The 10,110-nt window shown below is 41.5% G+C and overlaps 1 long non-coding RNA gene across 1 annotated transcript; it reads left to right on the forward strand.

The window, feature by feature from the left end:
• Positions 1-6,772: 6,772 nt before the first annotated feature.
• Positions 6,773-7,491, forward strand: LOC142400230 (uncharacterized). Its single transcript, XR_012772917.1, has 3 exons — positions 6,773-6,826; positions 6,922-7,132; positions 7,232-7,491. It is a non-coding gene; the product is annotated as an uncharacterized LOC142400230 (long non-coding RNA).
• Positions 7,492-10,110: the final 2,619 nt, after the last annotated feature.

Genomic DNA, 10,110 nt, shown 5'->3' on the forward strand with positions numbered 1-10,110 from the left:
TTATGCTGTGACTATAATGGAATTACCTTTACATCATCAAGAGTTAGTTTTTATAGCTATTTAAAAGTTTATATGCATGGTTTGTTTGTTTGGACACTGTTATTATTATATTTGTGACTTTTCAACATTTTCAAAATATACTCATTCAAACAATTTCTATGGCAAATTGAACACATTCATGATGACTAAGCATTGAGCATGATTTTTATTTGTTTTTCCAGCGACACAAAGAGTCTCGTACAAAGCACAATCATCATTGTGAGTCCAAGTTGCTTCCCACAGAATGTATGGTTGATAAGGGAATCTTGAGCTGGTTTCATTCTGCATCCTTGAGTTTTCTGCAGGAAATTATCTGAGGTGGCTGCATGTGAGAACTTCTGCATCGTTCTGACTGTGGATGCCTGCTCCCTAGTATGAAATCTCTACAATGTTAGTAACTGCTAGTAACTGCTCAAAGAATTCACAGCAACAGGGTACAAATAACTTATCCCTTTCTTAGTTTGTAATGCCTTTTCTGCATAGCTGTCCACTCTGAATAACATTTGATGAAGATATGTTAGGAAAGCGAGAGAAGTAAAAAAAAAACAAAAACATACGCTTCTATGAAAAAAAAAAAAAGAAAAAAAAAAAAGATTGGTGGAACTGATAGCTGGAGGGGTGTCAGTCCACCTCCTTGTCACGGCTGAGGTGCCCTTGAGCAAGGCACCGTACCCCCATGCTCCCCGGGCGCCTTCTGGCTGCTTCATGGCTGCCCACCGCTCCAGGTTGGCATCTCTGATTGTGTGACCCTGTGCATGTGCATGTGTGTGTCAAACAGGTGCCAACCTGGATGGGTTAAAAGCGGAGGACAAATTTCGTGTGTACATATAATAAATCTGATGAAAAAACAACAACAACAAAAAAAAAAACACAAGACTTCAACTGTTGTGGCCATAGATATGTAAAAAAAACAGTAATATTCCAGCTGCTGGGGCACAAACAAATTTAAAATTCCTTTGTCGTGATACTGTTGATCACAGGATCCTGTTGCACAGGCTGGAAAACTGGTTTGGACTTTCTGGAGCGGTCCTTAACTGGTTCAGGTCCTACTTAGAAGGCCAGAGTTATTTTGTTACAATTGGCAGCTATGAATCTGAGCGAGTGGCCATGACTTGTGGAATCCCCCAGGGGTCAATTCTTGGACCTCTTCTGTTTAACTTGTATATGCTCCCTTTGGGTCAGATATTGCAGAACTTTAACATCAATTATCACAGTTATGCAGACGATACACAACTTTATGTGACATCTTGAGTCACTGTCTCTAGAAACTAAAGACCAAGTCCGGAACCTCGGCGTGCTGATAGACTCAGACCTGACCTTCAACTATCATATCAAATCAGTCACCAAATCAGCCTTTTATCAACTTAAGAACATATCCAGAATTAAGGGTTTCATGTCCCAAACAGATCAGAAGAAGCTGATTCATGCTTTCATCTCCAGCAGACTTGACAACTGTAACGGTCTTCTGACTGGACTCCCCCAAAAGAGTCTCAAACAGCTGCAGCTCATTCAGAACGCTGCAGCCCGAGTTTTAACCAGAACAAAGAGATCAGATCACATCACCCCAGCTCTCAAGTCTTTACATTGGCTCCCGGTCAGATACAGAATAGATTTTTAAGATCTGCTACTCGTCTACAAATCACAGAATGGTTTAGGTCCAGAATACATGAATTACATGCTGGTAGAGTATAAACCCAGCAGAGCTCTGAGATCTGCTGACTCAGGTCAGATAGTAGAGCACAGAGTTCAAACTAGACACGGTGAAGCAGCTTTTAGCTGTTATGCTGCACACGACTGGAACAAACTACCAGCAGAACTGAAATCAGCCCCAACTGTAAGCACTTTTAAATCCAGGTTAAAAACATTTTTCTTTTGGTGTGTTTATGGTTGAGTTTATATCTTTCTTTTCCCCCTCTTCTTTGATTGCTTTAACCGTGTTTTTAATTTTTATTCTATTTTTTTTCTCTTTAAATTGCTGCTTTATGCTGTTCTTTTAAATGCCTTGTCTTTATGTAAAGCACATTGAGTTGCCTGTGGTATGAAATGCGCTATATAAATAAAGATGCCTTGCCTTGCCTTATGTGTCTCTGTCACCGGACGACTGCAGTCCAGCAGACGTACTGTATCAGTGTCTGGAGGAAGTAAACACCTGGATGAGAGAGAATTTTCTACAATTAAATGAAGACAAAACTGAGATCATTCTGTTTGGTAGCAAAGAGAAGAAGGTCAGCGTTGGTAAATATCTTGAGACTCGGGACCTTACAATCACTGACCAAGTTGGTAACCTCGGAGTGTTGATAGACTCAGATCTGACTTACAGCAGCCACATCAAAGCTGTCACCAAGGCAGCTTTTTACCATCTCAAAAACATCAACAGAATTAAAGGTTTCCTCTCCCAAAAAGACCAGGAGAAACTCATCCATGCATTCATCTCCAGTAGACTCGGTTACTGTAACGCTCTTTTAACTGGACTTCCCAAAAAGAGCATTAAACATCTGCAGCTCATCCAGAACGCTGCTGCTAGAGTTTTAACCCGGACTAAGACATCTGAACACATCACACCAATTTTAAAATCTTTACTCTGGCTTCCAGTCTGTCACAGAATAGAATTTAAAAGCCTGCTGATGGTTTACAAATCCCAGAACGGTTTAGGCCCAGAATACATCTGTGATATGTTCAGAGAATATAAACCTAGCAGAGCTCTTAGATCCAAGGACTCAGGTCAGCTGGTCCAGTCCAGAGTCCAGACTACACATGGAGAAGCAGCATTTAGCTGTTATGCTGCAAACAAGTGGAACAAACTGCCAGTGGAGATTAAACTTTCACCAAATGTAGACATTTTTTAAAATCCAGGTTCAAAACATTTCTTTTCTCATGTGTCTATGCATGAAATCTGCATGATATCTTTTAATTTATCTGGACTGTTGCTTGTTTTTAAATTCATTTAAATTATTTTATTTGTTTCTCTTTATATTCTTTTATGTATTTTAATGCTTCTTCCACTCCCTGCTGCAATGCTTTTATTTTATGTGAATCACTTTGAATTGTTTTGTACATGAAATGTGCTATACAAATAAATTTGATTTGAAAAATACAGTATTATTTTGTAATTAAAATTCATTTTTTAGCTTTACTTTCACGTAAGTTTACTTGTGTAATTTTTGGCTCCTTAATGTTCACTTGAGGATGTTTACACAGTCCAAGGGATGAGGTTAACTAACTGAGGAAAAAAGAATGTACAAACATCTCTGGAAGCATGATTCTGAAGTATAGACGTCAGTTTTCAGGGATATAGTTAGAACCTGGTTCCAGATAAACCCAAACGAAATGACACTGCCCAGAGCTGTTTTAACCATATTGTATATGATGAAGGCACATAGTGGAAACATTGAGCTGTGCCATCGTCCTGCAGAATTTCATTTCAAGATTTAAATGTACTCATTCAAATAATGTTATGTCAATTTTGACTGAGCATCGAGAACCATGTGGAGGTGATGGTGAATGGCGTCCTTTTGCTCTACTCCAATACTGCATGAATTTACAGCTGTACTATGGGAAATTTTACACTGTGGAACTGTACAACAAACAGATGAAATCCAAATGCTACTGACACAGTCTTTATTTATAACATAATCTCAACTAAAAAGTCAATGGACTTCGGTTTGATCAAGGTCAAGGTCAAGGTAAACTTTATTATCCCCAGTAACTGTAACACCATTCAAAGGATATCTGTTGGAACAGGGAAACTCGAGTTAATGACCACAATAATACCACATATACATAAAGAGAGTAAAGTGAGGAAAGGTGTGACAGATGAGTCCCCCCAGCAGGCTGGGCCTATAGCAGCTTAACTATGGGATGTTTCAGGATTACCTGAGCCATCCCTATTCAAGGTAAACACAAGAAACTTGTGCTAACGAAAAAATAAATAAATAAAGGACCAGACTCAGTAAGTAATTCCCTATACTCCCTATATAGATCTGCTCCTCACACCACAACAACCATCTTTTTACAGCCACAAGCTACCTCAGCCTCTCACCAACTGCACACCAGTCACAGCGGGGTGGGGATGCAAACCCTGGTTCGGGTAGGGGGAGAAAGAAAAGAGGTAAGATAAGCGGGAATGGGATTCAAACCCTGGTTTGGGTAGGGGGTAATGAAAGTATAGAAGGTGCCAGAGGTGGAGGCAGGACAAGGCACACTAGCAGATACGCAGACAAATTCACCTAAACATAATCACTAAAAATACCAGCAAAAACAAAGCCATACAACTCACTCTCACCAACTGCACACCAGTCACAGCGGGGTGGGGATGCAAACCCTGGTTCGGTTTTTTAACATTCACCTGTAAGAAGTTGTCTGTGCACCACTTGATAAAACCATGAACCTCCCTTTCAAAACCATCAATAGATAATGTCTGGGTGCAAGAGGCCCACCAGTGTTGTGTCATCTGCATACTTAAAAAAGGTGTGAGCTGAGGAGGATGCCTGGCAATCATTAGTGTACAGTGTGTATAAAATTGGTGAAATAACGCAACCTTGTGGTGCTCCAGTGTTGATAGATCACATCCAGTATGCAACTGCCTCTTTCTTTACCTAAACGAAGTTGTGGACGGTTGAGAAAGAAGGAAAGATTGAGAGGCTAAAATGTGGATTAAAAAAAGAAAGGTGCAGGGAAACCAAGTGTGTGCTTAGTTTGGAAACCCCAACAAAGGCTAAACACACTATTGATCAACACATTGGGCCTCATGCAAGAACCGTTCGTACGCACAGATGTGTTCTTAAATCGTGCGTACGAGGGATTTAAGAGAATTTGCGCATTCACCAATTTGTTCGTATTTTACGTTTTCTTTCAGGTACGAACAGAATTTACGAGTGATCCAGACCTGTCGTAGGAGTTTCGTAAAATAGTCCGCTGTTATTCCAATCAAGTTAGCTTGACTAATGGATTGTATATTTAATTACTTTGAAGCAAACATAAATAAATATATACATTATACCCCATAATGATGCTGACATTATTCTGTTTGACTTAAATTATGCACTAATTGAAGGTTAATCTGACTCTGTATACAACAAGGTCAATGGGAAGTGTAACCAGCGGCTGACTTGCTACTTTTGGATGCTTTAGCGCGTCAGGCTCTTGGAAGAGAGCGTGTGATCAGAGACCGTGTAGATATACTTGCGGATACAGACGAATGGCTTACATTGTGATTTAGATTGCCAAGGACTGTGCTGTTGCAAATATGCAGCTTGCTGGAGCCACAACTCCAGAGAACACGCCGATCAAACCCAATTTCACCACACGTCCAGGTCATCACCACCCTTGGATTTTTGGCCACTGGAGGGAACCTTGAACCGTGGAGGGAGATTGGAGTCATGCGCTCTCTTAGTCATCAAAGCTCTCATCAGTTTATCACCCATGGTACATCAAATTCCCATACACCGCTGTCCAACAAGTACAAATTAAGAGGGACTTTCATGCCATGGCTGGACTGCCAAACATAATCGGAGCAATAGACTGCACACGTATATGCATCAAAGCACCTGTGCCGTTGTGGAGCGCACTGAGCTGAAGGCCAGGTGGGTGTGTCTCCATACAGCGGGGGGCAAACTGCTCTATAGCCTAGAGAAGGCATGCTGCATTTTTCACAATATTGCCATGAACGAGGGTCTCCCACAACCTGAACCAGCCCAGGCAGACCAGAAGGTGTGGTGCCAGAAGACCCCCCTCATGGACCGCCCCATCAAAGAGCCATCATGATGAGGCAACAACTGATAGCACGGCTTTAGTTGCAGTCATCGAGCGCCTGGTCATGGCGAGACGTTTTAATTGAAGCCATTTTCATATCAAACCATTTCTTCTTTATTTCGGTGACATTATGAACTACAGGTGACATGGTATTAACAGCACTCGTAATTGCTTCCCATTTCTTGGCTTTAGCAGGTCCCGTAATTCCACTGCTGACACTGATAAAAAAGACAGATTTTCCTTTTTGGATCTCTCAAAGCAGAACTTCAATCTCAGAGCCCGTAAAGTTGTTCTTTTCGCGCCTTGATGCCATTCTCATGGGCGTGGAGTATGCAAATCTACTATCCTCGTGCACGTGCACTTAAATACGCACTAGCAAAATACGCACTGGCATTCATCATTTACGCAGGTTGTTTACATACGAAGTTAAGAGCGTTTGTTGAATCTGACGTGGCGTGTTCGTACGAGACATTCATACAAAAAAACTAAGAGAAATTTAGAAATACGAAAATGTTCTTGAATGAGGCCCAATCTCACAACTATTCTTTACCTATGCCCTCCTACCTCTCACTCCCAGTCTCTCCATCTTTTGCTCTCTTGCTGGTAAATTCAAATGAATCTTTTTCTTAACTTTTCCTCTCTCTTTCTCAGATTATCTCTCACACATATGGGCCCTCATTTATCAAGCCGTCGTAGAAAGCATCGTAGATATGAGCTGAGAACTCGTCGTACGCAGAGGCTCAAGTGAGATTTACAGAACATGCGTACCACACCAATCCCATCGTAAAACCGAGCGGCTGTTGATAAATCCGGTGGCTGAAATCCATCGTAATGATCCTAACCACGCCTTCTACAAAAGGCCGCACCTCTAGAATTTGCGACATGGAAAGACGAAAGGCGGCAAAGAAACGCTGTCAACGCTGTTGACAGCTGGGACGGCTGCCAACAGCGTTGACAGCTGGGAGGGCTGTCAACAGCGTTGACAGCTGGGACGGCTGTCAACAGCGTTGGCGATGTAAATCGCAGACCGGACGAGGTATGTATTTTCCCCTACTGTGATGGTCAATAAAATGTGATAAACTCCAGATTAAATAAAATCTAAAATTGAACGATGTTTTACTTTTTCTCCAGTAAGATCAGGAAGAAGTGGTCCGATATGAAATTGGCCAAAAAAAGAAGGTCGCAGCTCTCCGACGCAGCATGTCACAAACGGGGGGGGGGAATCCAGGTTTGGATTTGAGTGCCTTGGAGGAGAGGGTGGCTGGCCTGATCGGAGCTACGTCCTCATCAGGCGTGCCAGGGAAACTTGACACTGATGCGCCCATGCTAGAGCTCGAGAATGGTAAGAATGACTGCACACCCAAGACGTTTCAATAAAACAGTTGCTTTAATTTTCAACACAAATGAGGTTCCTAATCAAACTAATATTTTTCATTCACAGATGAATCCGAAGTGGCATCCGGGCAACCTGACCCGCGCAACGAATATGCGGCCCCGTCAACATCCGAAGCCTCTGCCTCTGCCTCTGCCCCCCGGTCTGCAGCGTCACACCGGCCAGCCGTGTTAACCACAGAGGTCCTAGAAAGACAAACAGAGATCGTGAAGTGGATGATGGCTTTAACACACACCATGCAATCTATCGACAGTACATTGAAAGACATAAATGAAACACTGAAGTCACAGAATAAATGCTGAAATAAATGCTTACCGAAAGTCAGAATCGCTGAATAAGTTCCTCTCTCCTCCTGAGCGCTCTTGGCTGTGCAGGCTGGTGGAAGGGATCTCTGGGTACGGGGTCCTCTGGATGTACATCTGGAAATGGCACTCCCTTTTTTGGGCAATGTTATGGAGATCCCCGCATGCAATAATAATATTGCATACCTTTTCGGGCGGATAGGGTTCCCCCCGCAGCCGAGAGACAGATCCAGCTTTAGGAGCCCTATACACCTCTCCACAGTGGCACGCGTGCGCGAATGCGCAGTGTTAAAGCGCTTCTCCTGTTCGGTGTGAGGGTGCACGGTTGAATAATGAGCCATCACTCTTCCAATTACGGAGTTGTACTTGTTTAATTTATTTAATTTGCGTTTATGTTTATATTTATGTTGAAGTCAAATAAAACATGGGCCTTCTTTAAAGTGATAAGTCTGTAATTTTAACCAAGTGATTTGTTGCGACTCCTGAGCACGCACTAGTGACGCTGCTGTGTTGCAGTCACCGCAGGTCAAAATGGAAAAGTGCGTACACGGCCTCAGACCTGTCGTGGCGATTTCATCTTTCCTGCGCTCACGATGGATTTGATAAATGCCAACCTTTGCGCAGAAAAGAACGTACACACGACCTACGCACGTTTTTCGTCTTACGCAAGTTTGATAAATGAGGGCCACGGTGTCCCAGGGTATAATCAAATAACAGCCACAGAGATGAAGTGTGTCAGGGACTTGCATGCAGTTCAGTGTATGTAAGCAGGCCCTTGTACCCAATGTGCTAAAGATAGAAAGATCCTCAGGGGTCAATAACTAAACAGACCTGCGAGTAGGGTCGAAGATTAGATGAGGAATATTTCAATAAATCCCTTTTAATAAGCTGGGCTGTAACAGTTATTGCTACATTTAACAGAACATGTCAAATTTAAACAAAAATTAAAGGAACTGCACTTGTTACCAGAGCAACAAGACCTGGATGTTTCCTTTCAAAAACACATACAAAACCTTTGAACTATTTTGCTTATTTTGAAGTCAAAATGAGACATCCAACTCCAAATTTTGAGAAACCTTCGGGATCATGTTTGTATTCTACCTTTCATGGGGAAAAAAAGCAAAGAGCACCATGATATTTTCTTATGAAAGCTTACAGGAATATAGTTTAAAACGTGCGTCCTCTTTAGCTGCATGTTTACTGCAGAGACAGGAACTAATAAGTAAGTCAGGAACAGCTAGCAGTTTCTGATTACATAACCTGAAAGTTTTAGTTAAAGAGTATGGCTTTAACAATTCAGAAATGTATTGAGGGGCCTGACCAGGAAGAGCCCAAAAAGTTATCACCTAGATTTTATTTTAAATTCTAAAATTAACTGGTAACAAGCAGAGAGATGACAAAAATGGAGTGGGCTCCATGACAATATCTTCAGGCCTTATTACCAACAGCAGTGCCTGATATGGTTAATGCCAAAGCAGCCTACTTCTTTAGTTGAATGGGACCACAGCAAACACAGAACCTTGGACAGAAAAGGCTGTTAAGCAAGAAAGTTGTACTTTCCTCAGCTTTGCTGAAACACCAAGCAATGTCAGTGTTAGCCAATCAGTGCCAACTGCTGGAAGATTAATTATGTTCACAGTATTTTTAGACTTTACCTGGCAATCACTGTAATGATAGATACAGTGATTACCACTGTGATTACTTCAAAGCCCTATTATCTACTATTATCACTCTGTCATTTGACAAGAGCTTAGATTTTGCATGATTATGCAAAACTTCAATGAGCAGTCAGTATAATTCTTAGTTTCTACAGTACAATGTTAGACAGCCATAGAGTGGAAAAGGTCATGGAAAACTTTGGTTAAGGTAAGCGTTAGGGCTGGGCAACGATTCAAATGTCTAATCTAATTAATCACATGATTTCCCTGATTAATCACGATTAATCGCATTTGTACGCAAAATTCAAAAGTATTGTATAGCTTTTAGCATTTAGTTTTATTTTAAATGTGCTGCCATATGAATGAAAGTGCCATAACATATGTTGTGCAAACACACTTTTAACATCAGCATCTTTCTGTAGTTTTTATGTAGAAGCCTCGCTCCACTGTCTGTTTCCTTGAATGACTTGCTGCTATCAGTTGTGTGTTTTGCCTTTAAGTGATATTTTAGACTGGAACTACTACGGTTAGAAGACAATTCAACTTGGCAGTGTTTACAGAGGACTTTGGTTCTGTCGACTCCGCCGTCTGGAAGAACTTTAAAATGAAAATGGCCGAGTAAAAGTTCCGTACCCTTCTCCATGTTTGGTGGATCCGCCGATTACTTTCTTTTCCTGTTCTGCAGCAGAAAGCAACAGACTTTTACAAAATAAAAGCCTGTGAGCATCAGACTTCTACAATAATAAAATAAATAATAAAACCTGCGCTAATGCGCGATAAAATATTTATCGGTGTTAAAAAACCGATGAGTTAACGCGATAATAACGAGTTAACTCGCTCAGCCCTAGTAAGCATATGTGGAGACAAGCATACAGCTCGTGTTTGTCATGGTCTGTTCATTCAATCATGTTCTATCATGATCACAAAAACTTTACTAACAGACCAGTACATCTTCACCTTTTACCAA

Source organism: Odontesthes bonariensis, chromosome 15 (genome assembly GCF_027942865.1).
Source record: "Odontesthes bonariensis isolate fOdoBon6 chromosome 15, fOdoBon6.hap1, whole genome shotgun sequence".
NCBI lineage: Eukaryota > Metazoa > Chordata > Actinopteri > Atheriniformes > Atherinopsidae > Odontesthes > Odontesthes bonariensis.